This window comes from Ambystoma mexicanum, chromosome 3p (assembly GCF_040938575.1).
Source record: "Ambystoma mexicanum isolate Mex_15411 chromosome 3p, UKY_AmexF1_1, whole genome shotgun sequence".
Lineage (NCBI taxonomy): Eukaryota > Metazoa > Chordata > Amphibia > Caudata > Ambystomatidae > Ambystoma > Ambystoma mexicanum.
In genome coordinates, this window is record NC_090925.1 from 801686522 (window position 1) to 801703639 (window position 17118).

General features: G+C 46.7%; 1 protein-coding gene across 1 annotated transcript in view; it reads right to left on the reverse strand.

The window, feature by feature from the left end:
* The window catches only part of LOC138580901 (gastrula zinc finger protein XlCGF57.1-like), a 314301-nt gene that overhangs the window by 23934 nt on the left and 273249 nt on the right, over nt 1-17118 (reverse strand). The gene's annotated exons all lie outside the window — the stretch shown is intronic.

Here is a 17118-nt window from a genome sequence, read left to right on the forward strand (position 1 = left end):
GCTTTGCTTGTTCCAGACTCTGATATGATAGTTTATTCATATAGCGCCTATACACAAGTTGTTTCAAAGCGCTTCAAGGCAAGGGAAGGGAAGGAACAAGGGAAAATACAATGACATTCTTACAGGCCATGAACAGTAAGGATGTGAAATTAACTATCATACTCGGCCTGATGACATTTCAGATAGTGGAAGAGCTAAGACATAGACAAGGGAGGGGGAGAGTGGGAAGGAAATGGAAACAGACAGGCGACTACTGTACTAGGCTTGATGACATTTCTGGTAGATCTGCAGAAAAACAAAAGGTGAGGGTGCAGAAAGGGAGGTGAGGAACAAAACAAGCGACTATCGTACTAGGCCTGATGACATTTCAGATAGTGCTGGAGGGGGGGAATAAGTAAAGGGAAGGAGGGCGGGAGAAGACATACTATGTTGCTATCATACTAGGTCCAGGGACAATTCTGATAGAGTAAGTGCATAGAAGAAAGTAAGAGGAAGAGATAAGGAAAGGGAGGTAACTGCAGCTAGCCCCACTGGCACAGTCACAAGAAACTCATCTTTCTTCCAGTCAGTTGTCAAGGATTACACTTGCATGAGAGAAGAGTCAACAGATTGTGAGGACTCATCAGATCCAGCCAGGCTCTGATGGAAACGTGGACACAGACGACAGTGAGAGTGATGGCAACAACAGAAGCACTCCCACCATGCGCAGCCCATCTAGAAGGGTAATTCGTAGACCGTGAAGATGGATTGAAGAAATGGGATAGATTCCCAAGTTTGGAGCCTGTTAGGCAGAATCACCTGCAGTACCCTTTGGGAACACTACAGGCAATTAGGACTACAAGTGTAAGCACAATTTCACCTTTGGTACAAGCCTGTACTACACAGTAAAGTGGTAGCAATGGCTGAGCAGCCAGACTTCTCTCAAGAGTTTAAGTGAACAGTAGAACAAGTTACACAAAGGACCAACAAATACAGTGATTCAAATATACACTTACTCAAGGTTTCTTGGTAAAAGAATATGCATTTATTTACTCAGTCAGTTCGAAAACATTACACTAGCATAAGCAGTTCAATATCACACACTAATAAGCCACAAAAATAAATGAACAAGTTTAGCTCAAATGAAGTGGGAGCAAAATGGCACTTCAGATACTTATTAAAGAAATAAAAAGACAAGGTTATAAGAATAGATAGCCCAAATACATTTGTAGGCAGGGCAAAGGGTTTCAGTTAAATACAACCAGCAATTCTTCTCAATAGGCCTGGGCCAAAGTCAATGGTTCAGAGTCTTTTGTATAGGATAGCACAGTTCTGGTAAATAACGGTTAAGTCTTTGCCACAGAGTTTAGAAGAATTTGGCTAGGCGAACAGTTTGATGAATGTTTAGGGATGGACAAGCTTTCATAGTTGAGGAAAGTTTCACGCACTTTCTCGATGGCCAAAAATATTTACGGACCGCGTTTGCACAGTACCTTGTCAGAAGAAAGCTGTAGCTGAGGCAGTTGTTCCTGGCAGTTCGAGCAGATCTCGCTGTTCCTGAGATTCAGTTGTGGGGACAAGAAGGAGGACGTTGGGAGGTTCCTGCACTGCCCAGGGATGAGGCCAAAAGCTGTAGCAAGACGTTAGTTTAAGGTGCGAGTGCCTTAAAGTCCACAAGCTGGTTTCCTTCCCTCTGGGTATCCGGTTTTCAACAGCACTCTGATGAAAATTCGACCAGATGGGGACGGTGTCCAGGTGGCTTGCGAGTTGGTTGTTCCTACCAAACTGAAGGGAAGAAGTTAACCTTGAAGGGCTTCTCTGTCGGTGGAGTTTCAGGTAATTCGGACCTGCAGCAGGGCTTCACTGGTCATCCAGGAGTTGCACCATTCCTTTTCCTTCAGCTCATCTTCGGTTCTTTCAGTCCAGTGGTCGACTCTGTTTTCCAAGTCCCAGAGACCTGCTTTTTCCCCCATTCATTCCAGCCTGGCTGTCACTCAAACAGCAGAGTGGCTGTCCTTGCCGGACAGCCAGCCGGCCAATCACGCCAGAGTGCATTCAGGTCTCCTAGAAGACTAAGCACAGGGAGTTTCGGGCACCTTCCTCACATCCTATCCATCCCAGACACTCAGGCGCCAGAAGAGGGCTTCAGCACTGAAGCCCGCCAAAGGCCAACGAACAAAGGGACCAAACCTGGTTTGGCGCGCAGAAACAAACACAAGAAGGACTGTTCCTAAAAGAAATGGCGAAAAAAGATGACCGGAGTCTGTTTTTACAGTTAGGTCTTGAGCGCCATATTGAAAAACATGGGTGACCCGATTTTTAGCTACCGTTGTTAGCGGTCGGAGAAAATCATGGTAGTTTGATCTAAACCACTGCCACCAGCCATTTAAAGTAGGAAAGGGTAACATCTTACTGTTACATGAGTGTTTTGACTCAGGGGAAGCTAAGAAACCCCTCCAGCACTCTATAGGAAGATCGTGTGTGCTGGGTCAGTAAATTTAAAGAGACTAGTAAAGTCAATATAACTTTACAGGCTATGGGAGACGGTGGTCAGTCCCAGAGAAGGTATTTAAACCATGGGAAGTTAACGACATCCCTGTGCCACTGCACTGAATGTGCTGTGTGATGCACTGAAAAAGATGCCACTGGACTTGTTTTAAAACTCCACAACCAAAGAACACAGAAGCAAAACACATTGAAAAGGAAAAGTTCAAAGCCCCAAAATATAGCAAAAGAGCTGGAGGGCTCTAAGGTAGAGGGAATTTAGCACTTGTGTGAGAAATCTCCCTAACAGAGCCTGGTGCGGACCCAGGGAGAGGCCCAGGCGTTGTGGATTATCCCCAAACTGATTGCAAGGATCGACAAATAGTGGAGTTTTGGGGGGAAATATAGAGCAGAGTGATTGAAGAGAACACACAGTGATTGAATGTGAATGAATTAGGTGGTTATTTGAAGTAAAGCACTTTGTTTTTTATATGGCCATTCATTATTATTTTTATTAGACAAGTGCAGAGACTATAAAGAGGAGATACTGGAACCTACCCCGAGAGGGGCTAGAGGGTGACGCCACGTTGCACTGCCTTGACCAGTGCAGAGAATAAATATGGAGATAAAAGTAGGAGCCCCATAGAAGTAGAGGGCTTGGGGAAAAAGTAGTGGTTATTATTTTAACTTGTTGTTTTAAGATGTTATTTTCAATGGTTTTATATGTGTAAAGGAAGGCCTAGGAGGGGCAAAATTTGATGTGAGTGGGTGAGAAAGCAGATATTGCTCTAAAGAGGGGGGATTAGCTGTGTGTTTTCTGTTTGTTGTGATTTGTTTCATTGGTTAAAAAATGGTTTCATGTTCATATATGTTTGACTATTTCACATACACACACACACACGATTGAGACGTGGGTGACAGCCACTTATTGATTTCCTAGACACAAAGGTCCCAGGTAAAGAGCCAGAGATAAGGGGGAAGGGCCCCTACAATTATTAATGGAACCCCATACCTGAGCATAAAGGGACTGGCCATGGGGATGGAGACTCCGCTATCCCACATTTGGAAATACCTCCCCCTGTATAGTGAGCAAAAGTACCACAGTCAATGGGTGACAGAAACAAAGGGGGAGGGACAGTCACATGCCTGGCCAGAAGATGGGGCTTTTGATAAGGAAACCTTAGAAAACCTATCCACGTGTCTAACGGCAAAGTACACAGGCAAACAGTTACAAAATAGAAGGGATGTATTAGATCCATGGAGGATGTTCAGAGAGACTCCAACCACAAATAAAAGGGAGAAGGGGTCAGAAACAGCAGCAATGTCAGGAGGAAATGTGGGCAAAAAGGAGAAGGGGGAGGAGGAGCCCAAGAAAATCTATCCCTTGCTCACAAGACCAGCAAAAGGGTATTCAAATCCAATTTATGTGTCAGGTGGAAGTGCGCCAGCCACACCAAGCACAGCCCCACCCTGCCCACCCTGGAGTAAGTACCCGAGACCTTGTGGTGGCATTAACTTCCGCCCGCACAGAATTGGCTCGATTGCGAGCTGTATGTGAAGCAACACAAGGAGCAGAGGGAGGGTCCTGACCCCTAAGTGCCACCCCTCCCATACCAGAAGATGAATGGAAATCGGGAGATTTCCTTTTCCGAATTGACAGCACGCTCATATGGGAAGTTCGAGTAGAACGAGAAGGGGAAACTGATAGTTTGGGATATGAGAACGCGGGGTCAGTGAGGGACGAGGAGTATTGGAGCGACTTTGATGAGGCAGAAGAGGGTACAGTAGGAGGGATACAGCAAGTACAGTGGGTCACCCCTAGAGTGGAAGACGCATGGGAAGGAAGGCTCTGAAACAGGATAGGGAGAATGGCCCTAGAAAAAAAGAAAGGAACAAGAGTGTAAGGTAGGAAGGCGAAATCAAAGCTACAAATGCCCCTCATCCACAAGGGAGCTGGCCGCCCCACTATGTCCCATGGGCACAGATGAATAAAAACAACCTCCTCAAGTCCCTCCCCCACTCACGGCAGGCGCGGGAAAATGGATCTATGCTTTTGAGAAAAACACTGCAGGGGTGCCCCTCACCATAGGAGATATTAAAAGCATCTTGGTGTCTGCAGTAGGTGACCAGGCTGAAATAGTATGGGTGAAGGCAGGTTATCCAGGTGTGACTATAAGTAACGATACCCATGACAGGGCATCACTTAATGTTCAGGCTCAAGTTTGGGATGCACTGCGAAGAACCTTCCCCGATACCCCGACTTACACTCCATGATGCAATGCACTATGGGGGATAAGGAAGATGCTACGCAGTTCATTCTCCGGGTCCAAGAGATGTGGCGCGCAGAGATGGGCACCGCGTGGGACCAGTCCACTCCCTATTCTATATTATTATAAAGAGAGGGTTGCCAAAGGAAGTACAGAATGCCCTTGACAAGATAGCGGGAATAGAAGCTAAAGGATGGCCTGTGATTCAAAGCATCATAGTACGCCATTGTAGGAGGATCAAAGAAAGATAAAAGGAAAGTTGAGGTTAGCTGAAGAAGCAAAACTCGTACAGACAAAGTTACTGAAGGTCGTGGCGGTAACAGCAGCACCGCCCTCAGAGCAGATAGGAGAGTAGGGCGGTGTCTCTGTGGCCACACAGGCAAGAATGGCAGCGGTGTGGATGGACAATGGGCCGGAACAGAGGGGAGGAGTGCAACAATACATGGGACCCCAGGGGCAAAGGAAGACATCCGCAAGATGACGAGGTGGGTCCCGGGGACCAAGGTGAGGGGGATTCAGAGGTCAGGGCCCATACGGGGGAACCAAGGGCAATGCTGGTTGTGCAGGAGGTGGGGGCACTTTTCGTGGGAATGCTGCAGCAGACAGGGAGGGAACTATCAATACAGTCAACCTTACTAAAACCAGCAGCAGTACGGAAACTCGCACCCAGGGAGCCCACCAGGGCCCGCCCAGGGGGGATATTAGATACCACTGCCTAACCCCCAATTGCCACCACAGATGCATGGCCCCAGTACTTACCCCCACCCTTATTGTATTACAAAAGTTCCTCTGTCAACCTATTAGGAAGAGATTTATTCAGCAAATTAAACATGACCATATAATTTACCGAAAGGTGTTGTCTGTTCCACCCCTGGCATGTGCCCCCTCAGAGTAATGTTGATCATACATGTCAAGGCAAATGAAGTGAAAGTGAGAGGGCTGCCGGTGAATCCCGATATGCTCATTTATGGGATTTGAGTGTGAGCAAAAGCAGTAACTGAACTTACTAGAAAGGAATGATATAAAATGAGTTTAAGAATTTTTAAATGAATGATCTGTTAATGAATTAAATGTTTTAGGTTTTAGGTTAAAATGTGTTGTAAACAATGTTTCTTTTTCATTTAATGTTTTATTATTAAGATGTTTTGTAATTGTATTAGCAAATTATTGTAAAGTTGATTTGTCAGCTATATCATTAAAAAAAAAAGGAATGGAGAGGAGAGTGCCATCAGATTTTGTGTGCCGCCCATAGCCAGCCCTGAGATGGTACAATCCTGTCCCTAGATTTGGAAGGGGTGCAGGTATCTGCCAAGAGGGTTATAGTAATTGGTACTGCCATTCATGGGTGCGAGTGGTGCACAATGCTATGCGTTGACCCCAATGTACCATTGCATGAGTTAACTGATGAAGAATTGTTCACTGACGATGGCACTGAGGGGGAGATTGTTTTAGAAATAAGCATCCCTTGTGACATCATGGTACAATATAGAAAAAGTACCCAGCCCCCTCATTGCTATCATCAGCGGACCACTGCGCTTCTGTGATACAGATATGCAACAATTGCCATCCAACCTGTGGACCACTAACCCCAATGATGTGGGATTATTGAGAGAAGTGACCCCTGTAAAAATAACCCTCAAGCCAGTAGCAATATTACCTAGAGCAAAACAATACCCCCTGTCCAGAGAGGCAGAGGAAGGGATTCAAGAGATACTGTGAGCACTCCTAGAGCAAGGTATAATTGTCCCCTCAAACTCTCCATTCAATACGGCTGTGTACCCCATTAAGAAAGCGACAGGGGGGAGTTGGCATATGATCCTGGGCCTTCACCCCATAATGATATTATCCAAAAGGACTTTACCATTGTTCCAAATCCTGCCTCCATTTTGTGTAGCATTGCAAAACAGGCCACCCACTTCACTGTAGTGGATTTGAAAAATAACTTCTTCTTGGTGCCCCTTGACCCCGAATCACAGTATCGAACAGCCTTCACCCTGCGGGGGAGAAGATATGAGCACTACCCTTTGCCCCAAGCATACTGCGAAAGCCCTAGCATATTCAATAGGATATTGCACGAAGATCCAGTGTACCATTATTCAATATGTAGATGATCTCCTAGTCTGCAGTGAGGGCAAAGAAAGCTGTCAGGGAGATTCCAGTGTCCTTCTCCAATTACTTGCTCATAAAGGGTACAAGGTAGACAAGAACAAATTACAGTACTGTCTGGCAGAGATGCTGTACTTGGGCCAATTGGTCTCAAAAGATGGCAAAAAACTAATCCCTGACAGTGCGGCAACAGTGCGTGCCTCTGCAAGACCGAACACAGTAAAGGACACGCAAAGGTTCCTAGGAATCTGCAATTACTGTAGGGCATGGATCTTAGATCACGCAGAATACACAAGGCCCCGCTTGCAAGGTCTGAAAGAAGCACAGAAAGAAAAAGCACATATCATTTGGACAGCAGAAATGCAAACGGCATACGACAACCAAAATAATTGATCTCTACAGCACCAGTCCTAGCCAAGCCTGATTATGACCAAGAATTTTACCTTTCTTCGCACTCCAATGGCACCCTAATGACAGCAGTACTGACACAAAAAACATCCATGGGTCACAAACCTCTGGCCTATTACAGTGGCACACTTGATTCAGTGATACAAGGCCACTTCGCTTGTGAACAGGCCCTTGCAGCAGCCACCTTTGCAATTGAAAAAAGCTTGACAATTGTCATGGGGTGCTCCGTCACCCTGTAACATGGAACACTCCCTGTTTACAATACAAGAAAGATCAAAATCCACCCTTACTACACAAAGGGCATCAGCGTACAAGATCATCCTCTCAATCCCCAATATTCATGGGGTAAGATGTAAATCCATAAACCCAGCCACATTCCTTAAGGAACCGGGCACTGTCCAAGATATGAAAGAACATGATTGTGCAACATACGAAGGAGAAGGGGATGACATTCAAAAAGCAAGGGAAAATGCCTTACAGGAAAGAGAAGTGTTCTTCATTGATGGGTCAGTATCCATTAACTTGTAGGGGCAGCAGTAGTTAGGATGGAGAATATGAAACTCTAATTAAAAAACGCCTGCCCATGCACTACTCTGCCCAAACAGCAGAACTAATAGCGTTGATTTAGGCTCTCTACACAGCCAAAGGGTGTGCAGTGGCAATATATTCAGACTCCGCATATGTAAACACAACAGTACATGCTGGGCTCTCCAGATGGAGAAGGAGGGGATTTAGAAGAGCTGATGGGTCCCTAGTACAACATGCGGAACTACTGAATAAACTAATTGAAGCCCTTGCAGAACCCTCTGTAGTAGCCAAAATGAAATGCCAAGCACACACACACAACGTAGACAAAATATCTTTAGGAAACGCAGCCGCAGATATGGCAGCCAAAGAAGCAGCCTATCTTCCCATACCCATCGGTACAGAATGTATCCTAATCAGCAAAGGAGAAGAGCCAAAAGCCGAGGGTTACAATGCTCTGCCCATTACACAAGTGATAGAGCTGCAGAGTAGAGCCCCACTAACAGAACAAGAATTATGGACCAAACGAGGGTGCACACAGTCCCCCACAGATCTATTATGGAGCCAGGATACTACAGGAAAGGTTGTCATGCCTGTAGAACTATTGTGTGTTGCATTCAAACAATTGCACTTTCCCACCCACAGTTCAAACCAACACATCACGGCCGATCTCCAGGAAGATTGGTTTATCCAAAACCTTTAAGAATATCTCAGCAAAATGGTGGTTGAGTGCACTACATGCCAAGTGTGCAACTCAGGGATGACACTAAGAACACTTCGGGGCACTCTGCCCCACCCAGTAGGACCCTTCCGTGAGCTGCATATAGACTGTGCAGACATGGGCGAAAGATGTAATGGCGCCAGATATCTCATTGTGGCGGTGTGTCCCTTCTCTCGATGGGTGGAGGCAGGGCCCTGCGACCACCCAGATGTGAAATGTGCAGCTAATTTCCTTGTCAGAGAGGTATTCCCCTGGTGAGGGATATGTGAAGTAATATGGTCAGACAATGACACTCATTTTGTCAATGACCAACAGGTGACAAAGAGATGACATCACTGTTGGGAATAAATGTCATGGTCATTAAGTCAGGGGCTAAAAGTAAACAAGACCATCCATTTAACACCAAAAAGCTTTTATTATGGACATAGCACTTCAGATGCATTAGCCTTGAACATTCCATCTATTAAGCAGATGCATCAACCTTAAACATTCCATCCATTAAGCAGCCCCAAGTGTATTCTTGGGTGTGGCTGCTAATGGATTGCCTTTGCACGTGCTCACTCTCTAGGAGTGGCAGGGTGTGGTTGGTAAGCCGGCCCTAATGGGCGTGCCCACAATCACAGCTATATAAGCTGCCCCGGTCCTCAATAGAGACGCTTCACGTTATTCTGCACTTTCAAGCAGCGTAACGCTCACCGTCGCCTGAGGCCATACTGCTTCCAGCCAGCATACTGACCAACTGGGGGAAGCTGTTCTTACCTGTACATCTCTTCCGCGAACCGAGTATTCATCTTTACACTTTCTGGAACCACTGAATCTTCATCTTGGCACCGCAGCACGACACGTTCCATCGTCGACAGCAGCGCCTGCAAGGAAAAACAGAAGACAAGGTTAGACATCGAAAAAACAGTCAGTTTAAGGTTGCGTTTTGCCATACTTCGCGCTTTTCCTTAAGCCATCACTTACCTGCTGTTGAACATTGCGGTAGCATTCATCTTCCATCCGGCCACGTCTCGCATCTCACAGCTGCATTGAGGCCGCATTTCCATCTAACGGAAGAAAACAGAAGAGAGACAATATTGCGGGCATAAATAGGAGCAACATATAAAGACAAACGGAATGAACAGAATCACAAGAGCTCAAGAAAGACTTACCGATCATAAGGAGAAGCATAGTCGCAGCTGGACTGGACTAATCCTTATCAGGGATCAGTGAAGGAACTAGATCCTATTCGATGCGCCCCTGCCAGAAGTAGCAGGACGGAGAGCTTATCTTCCATAATTCACAGGTGAGCTTTATGAGCCGGCGTATGCTCACAGAAACCATACTTTGGGGAGAAGGGTTCGAGAGGTACAACAATCACAAATTGGCGCACTCGCACACTCTTATCTCCACGCAGGAGTAGTATCACCATGTACCACCGCTCACTGCTTTTCTACTGAGGGAGAGGCCTGAAGGGGGTGATTCAAGTTCAGGGAGGGCTGTAACCGTACCCCGACGCCTCCGCAGAGACCAGTTGATCGTAACAATAAAACACAAAATGTTTTCAATTTACCACCCGCAAGCAAATGGGTTGGTGGAGAAAATCAACAGCCTCCTTAAGAGTAGGTTATCAAAACTATGCCATTCCTTAAAGAAAAACTGGGTTTACCGTCTGCCCCTCGCACTGTTTTAGCTGCGCACACAGCCTACCAAGGACCATCACCTGTCCCCCCATGAAATTGTTACTGGTCGATGGATGCAAACGCCATTGTCACCAGTGAGAAGGGCCTCTGATGCAGACAGAACAGCCAGTGTTGGGGCAAGGGTTCAAAGAGTATCTCACTCAGCTCACAAGAGCAATAAGAAGTATAGCCACACAAACTGCTGCCCCCCTTCACTGCAGAGAGTGAAACAGACACAAGGACTGCAGCACAAGATAGCCCAGCACAACCTCGGATGCCAGGAGAATTAGTGTACGTACAGAGTTTTGTACGGAAATGGAACTCTCTGAGATTCCATGGGCCCTATGAGGTGATCTACTGCACCCCGCTCGCTGTAAAAGTAAAGGGGTTGCAGTATTGGATTAATTTCTGAGATGTTAGATAAGCACACAATACTGTAGTAGGGAGAGTCAAGATGATAACCAAACGACCACCGCAGCACCTCGAGTGAAGAAAAAATATAAATATTGAAGAAAATCTCTCTCTCTTTCCCTCTCTCTCTCTCTCTCTCTCTCTCTCTCTCTCTCTTCCCTCTAATTGTCATGATCTCTGCTTCCAAAAGATCAGAACTTGCCCGACTCCCTTGGAAGCAGACCCATAACCCCGGTTCCGAGTGCCAGCCAGTCCCAATTGGGACCTTTTGGACCCTGTCCTGGCGCCGGTGGCACCAGGCTCATAAAGATGCCCAGTCCCAGCGCTGGAAGCGCCGGGCTCATAATGCTTGGGTGGACTTACCTGCAGCAGACCATGCTGCTTACTTACCTGCCAGTTGAACCCCTGATCCTCTTCTGTTTGGGACTACTTTTCCTGTTGGGTGGGGCAGGAGCCACTCCCTAGGTTCAGAACACTGGAACTCTTCTGGAAAGCAGGAACTCTTTTCTTACCTAGGCGTGGCTGTGGAAGGAGGGACCTAAGCACTACAGGAGGCTATTTAAACCACACCCGATGGATTAATCTTGCTTTGCGTTATTCTGCATTCTCTGCAGCAGAACGCTCATCGTGTCTTCTGCTTCTGATCCTGGGCCTAAGGGAACAAAGGCTTACCATCCTGGAATCCAGTCTTCAGCAGCACCTGTAAAGACAAAGAACAGGTTAGCACTACGGTCTTCAGTGGCAGCGCATCTCTTACCTGGTCCATCGGCTGTCACCAACGCCTCGCGCTGCATTCCAGCATCTGAAAGACAAAGGCTTACCTACTCTTCGCATGCTCCGGAGGTCTTCACACTGCATTCCGGCATCTGAAAGACAAAAGCTTACCAGCTCTTCGCACGCTCCGGAGGCCTTCGGCGCTGCATCCCGCATCTGAAAGACAAAAGAAGGTGCGTTTAAAGACATTGGGCAACTTTATTACTCACGTGCCATTACTCCTTCCCACGCCGAATCCAGTGGGTATTCCAGCACCCTTCAGCTTCTCTAAAGCTCCAAACTTGTACCTGAAGATAAAAGGGACAGTTAGTGCGCATCGTGAAGCAGGCTATAAGCGCTTACTTACGTGCTTCCAGGCGCTTCTAGTCCTCACGCGGGTTCGATCCTCAACTCTCATCAGCCCGCCATCCGCCATCGCCGGAACCCTGCAAAACAAGAGATAGCATTACAAAAGACTTTTAAGACATTTGAAGTGCCCAGAACTTACCGTTCGTGCAGTTAACGACGGACAGCAGTCCTCTGAGGTGAAGAGTCCTGCACCCTTATCCAGTGAAGAAACTGGTTACGGCACCCTGCCCCGAGGCAGATGGAGAGCTCAGCGTTCACTTACCTAAGGTGAGGGCGTTAACCTTTGGGGTTCTACAGGAGAAGAGAAAGGGAAGAGGAGAGAGGCACCCAATAACCCCAGTTCATTAATCCCATATTTATTTTCTATCTGCAGACATCTTACTCTTCGAGTCAGACATACAGTGCACAGAGGTCCAGCCCAAAGAGCCAACCGTGTGTAACACATCACCTTTGAAGATACGGCATTCACCCAGTCAAGACCGGTGCCTCTGCGGGAATCAGGTGAGCGTTACACTAATGCCTTATTAATGCTCGCTCTTTTTATCCTTTTCTATAGGTGCAATGATATTGTAGCTAACGCTACTTAATGAACATATTCAGCTAGATAGCAATAGGGATACACTGAGTGCACCCCATGCATACAGTTATCATTGCGGGTTTCACATTAGTGCCATACTATTCACAATTTTGATGTTTCTTTTAGGAATCTATTGGGAGCATCTTTTATCTGGGGCTTCCATATAAAAGAAGGGGGAAGGGGGTAAACGGGTATGGATCAGTAATATAAGTCTTTGAATTTAACCACATTACACAAGAATGCAACAAAAGTAACCTCAAATGTTTTCTTACTTACAAGTAACGCAGCTGATGATATATCTGATGAACCAAATAATACGCTGCCTCCCCTACCATGTTTACAGTTCAGCAAACTACCTCACAACCTAATATGATGTCAACCTCAATGTTTGATGTGTTGCTCACCCCAGTTCCCAATGCAAAACTAGGCTCCATTTACCCCCCCATTGCATACCGACCAGTAGACAAAAATATTGCTGCTCCCCAACTGTACAGTGAACCATCCATAATGCCTACCACCACGAGTACCATCTGTATCGGCTCCCAATCCACACTGTGTAGTAGCTTAATGGTCCAGTTGTTACCATCAAATGTACACCGGTCACTATGCAACGATGACAGATTATGTAGAAGCTTGGCAGGGAGACGACAATCACTTTTGCATAACAGTAGAAAGAGAAGGCAAACACGTCAGTACAAGTATGAAGCCTACCATGGCCCAGGGTAGGCTTCAAAGTGGAGGACCTTCGCCATCTTGGGCAATCTAACAATTGGCACTCCGATATGAGTGCAACTGGAAGGCGAACAACCAATGGGAGTTGCTACGTGTGTGCCTTGATACTGCATGCATCCGGGGCACCCAAGGTATTAGTGCCCCAAGAGGTACCCCTAGTAGAGTCACAATGTCTCATCCACCTGTAGGATAAAGAGCACCTTTCAGGCACGCACAGTGACAATGAAGCTTCTCCCAGATGAGAGGAAAGGCCAAAAGGGATTGAAGGACATTAACTGCTTCAAAGAACCATTTCTGGCCACAGACAGCACAAGCATCGCAGAAAACACGGGACAAGAGTCAACATTTATGTGCAAGGCTGAGGAGCTGCGTGGCCTCTCAGATGAAAAACTGAACTTTGTGGAAAAGGCATGCACGCAAACATTGACAGACCACATCACAAAGCTAACGTGGGTCACAGCCCTTGAAAAGCCAATCAAGGTACAGCAAGGAAAATGGTAAGGAAAAATATCCAGGGGTTCTAACAAACATTACAACATAACCATCATCATCCCAGATCTTCGAAAGGGCACTGCTGTACTAATGGACTACTACTGGGTTTGCGGCAAAAAAGCATACTTGCACCTCCCATCATTCTGGAGGGGCCAATGTACGCTTGCAACATTACATTCTGCACTGGTGGTGGTACCCGAGGAGCACCTAAAGGGGGGAGCTGTGCAAAGATGGACACGTGGCAAAGAGACAGACAGAAACGCCACCCACAACATCATCCCCATCTTTCGCATACTATCAGAGAATGAGCAACATGATCACCTGTTCCGAAGAAAGCGCTCCTCAAACTACCTGTCTCAAGTGTCTGATCTCATCACACAGATTCCAGATGAATACAACATTTTCAATTCAGCAGAGACATTTTTTCCATCACTCGTGCCCAGCATACAAGCAAGACCAAATGCCAAGTGGCTGCAAATCATGCAGTGGGAGCTGATGCAGTTGGCGAATGACACTGAAGAAGGATTCAACGTTATCAAGTTGGAACTCCGAGCACCCCGGCTAATGACGATGCAGAACCCGTACGTCCTCAACCTTCTTACAGCAATGAAGGGCGGGGTGTGCAAAAACATAGGGTGTTCATGTTGCACATTCGTACCTTCTGCAGACGCTGAAAACAAGACATTAGAACACGTGATAGCTGCAGTACACGGACTTGGCAAAAAAATGAAGAAGGAAGCCAGAGTACAGGAAAATGACTGGTTTAGCATGGAGTTTGGCTGGGTACCCTCATGGCTAGGGACAATGATGAAGATGCTGATCCTTATCGTGTTCATCTTGCTGACCTTTTGTGTGTGCCAGTTAGGTCTCCGGTACTGTGCATAGGCGGTACCTAACAGTGCAATGATGATGGTGACAAGTGAAATAGAAATAGCAATAACAAGGTGCCTCATGAAACTAAGGAAGCCCAGATACAAACAGGAGAGGGCAATGAGCCCAAATACCATATGGTGGCAATATACCACACTGGGGATGAGGTGGACAATTACTATCACGCCACTATTGCACAACCACACGATCTTGAAAAGTACAAAGAGGTGTGGGTGGACTTAGATGGGGGATGTATATATATGACATATACCCCTGAAGAATATGCACAACATGGGGCGAGCTTGAGGAGTGTGTGCAGGGCATGGAAGCCCATAAAGGACAGTCCTACATGGGAGGAGGCAGAACTAAAGGCTATTGAATGTAGAAATACTGGGGGAGGGTATTTGTTACTGTAGGAGTAACGAAAGGGGGGAATGTTGGGAAGGATGTGGTCTTCCCCCACCCTCCCCAAGCACAACAAAGGTATGTAGGCCCATTGAGGCTAAGGGGGAGGTGGCTCGTCCTCCCCTGTACATTCACAAACCCCATAGTATATAAAAGTAGATGTAAAACATGCCCTGTGTCCTGGCATGAAGACTCAATTTTTGCATTCAGCCCTGATGCCATTTTCTACAAGGGCCAAACCCCACCACTCTGCTGGGCTGCGGAAATCGCATCTCCGGCCTCTCACACAAAGTATCCAAGCCATTAGCACATCAGGCCAGCTCCACAGAAGCCTTGTTCTGGCGGCAGCTCATCTGCTCCCTGTCCTCTTAAAGTTGCAAATCTGTAGTATCATTCTGTCACAGAATGCGCTTTGAGAAGAGCGTGGGACTTAGACAGGCTGCAGCACGAATGCCCATCCATCTCCACTAGACCTCCACCCTACCAGGCCAGAACTCGCCAGCCCCAACCCCCCAGTTCCTTTCATGATAAGCATTAACCCCCTCGCCTTGACCATTCCAGAACACCCACCTTAGGCCTAATCCTGGATGGCAATATATTCTTCCTATAACAACACATGTCTGTTTGTATCATAAGGCACCAGGAAGAGAGGCAGTAGATCAAGTCACCAGGAGAGCAGGGTGCAGTAGATAAGGTATCAATAAAGCTCTGAATGTGGAGGTCGGCATGCCAATATCATATTCCCTCTTTACAAAGGACCCCTTTGCATGTGATGGCCAGGTATCCGCCATTACTCAGTTCCTGTTGTTTAGCTCAGATAGTTAGAAATGTTGCACTCACTTGAACTGACCTTCACCGCAACGATGAGCCCCGCTGACCCACGTGCTACAAGATCGACTGGAGAAGCAATGACCAATAGGCACTTGGCATCCCCTAGGGAGCAAGCACAGCTATATGTTCCCCAGTAACCTTATGTCTACCACAGCCTAAAATCTTCATTGATGATGTAATTGTCTTTTATAATGTGCTGCCCGTGAAATTGTTGGCAGAGCGCTCTCGGCCCACAGAGTCCTTTGCTGGCATTTTCTATATTATACAAACCTTGGCAAAACTATCTCTTGGTCTCATTCCCTAACTGGATGTATTGTACTTTATTGGGACACGTGTGTTAAGAGGGTGCCTTCAATAGTCTTTTGACTCTTAACAAAATGTGTTACATCTCTTTTCCAAAACGATATTCCACAAAAGGATAATTGTTATTTTGCTTGTCTTTTGGCTTTAGGCAATACAGGTTACAGTTCTCTCCCCCTTGGTTATAAGGAGGGCTTTGCTCCTGCGGTCTTTGCTTTCTGGTTGTGCAACCTCATAGCTGCTGACAATGCGGGTTACAATTGTCTCCCAATTGGCATCTCTTTCTGGGAGAATTGCGCTGTGTGTGTCTAATTAACACTCTTCTCTGACTTTGAGAATGCTGGTTACAATTACCCCCTATTTGGTACTCTCCTCATTAGGAGAGTTGTGTCCGGTTTGTATTATTATCACTTTTCTCTGGATTTGGCTATGCAGGTTACAATGGTTCCCTATTTGGAATCCATCATTAGGAGAGTTGTGCCGGGTTTGCACCATTTCAATTGTTTGGTATAAAAAATAAGCATAGCTACCTAGCAATCTCCTTCAGGGCGCCCCAAGGTCACCCACTTCAGGCCTACTCACTGGTATGCCTTGGCGTCTCCTACTGACTCACTGGTGTTGCTGCAGGTCTCTTTGGGGCTTCTCCTGTCAGCTACATTTGGTCTGAGGCCATGTGCGCAGACCTTCAGCGAAGCGCTCACAGCTCCGTTCACTATCCGATGTAAATCCAATACTGGAGCCGTTCACAGCGTGGTGAGAGCTCCTCTCCCACATGGTCTGGCTTGCTTCAGCACCGCTTCCTGCTGCATGCTCTTTGCATAGCCACGTCTCCCCGACATCTAATACATCTCCTGCACAGCGTCCTGCTGCTGCCACAACATCATCAGCTTCTGCTTCCTCCTGCTGATGCTCTCGCACCTAAAAGTCCTTTACATTTTGAAAGGTCTTGCTCAGATGTTTTTGAGTTAAACTAGACTGCTCATAACACTTCAATAACTCTGAGCCCCTCTCTCAGGGTTGTCCTCAGATGCACTTTCAATTTCAGGCTCACGTGGTTCTTGTGTTATAGTAGCAGGAGGTACAGCTGCGTAGTGTCTGTCTGCCTTCTTCTTTTTCTTGCAGAAATAGCTCTCCTTGAAGAAAAGGGGGTGATCCCTTCCAGAAGCCACAATGCTAGCTTAATTATACTGGCAAAACACGAGTGGCAACAGAGAGGGACGTCCT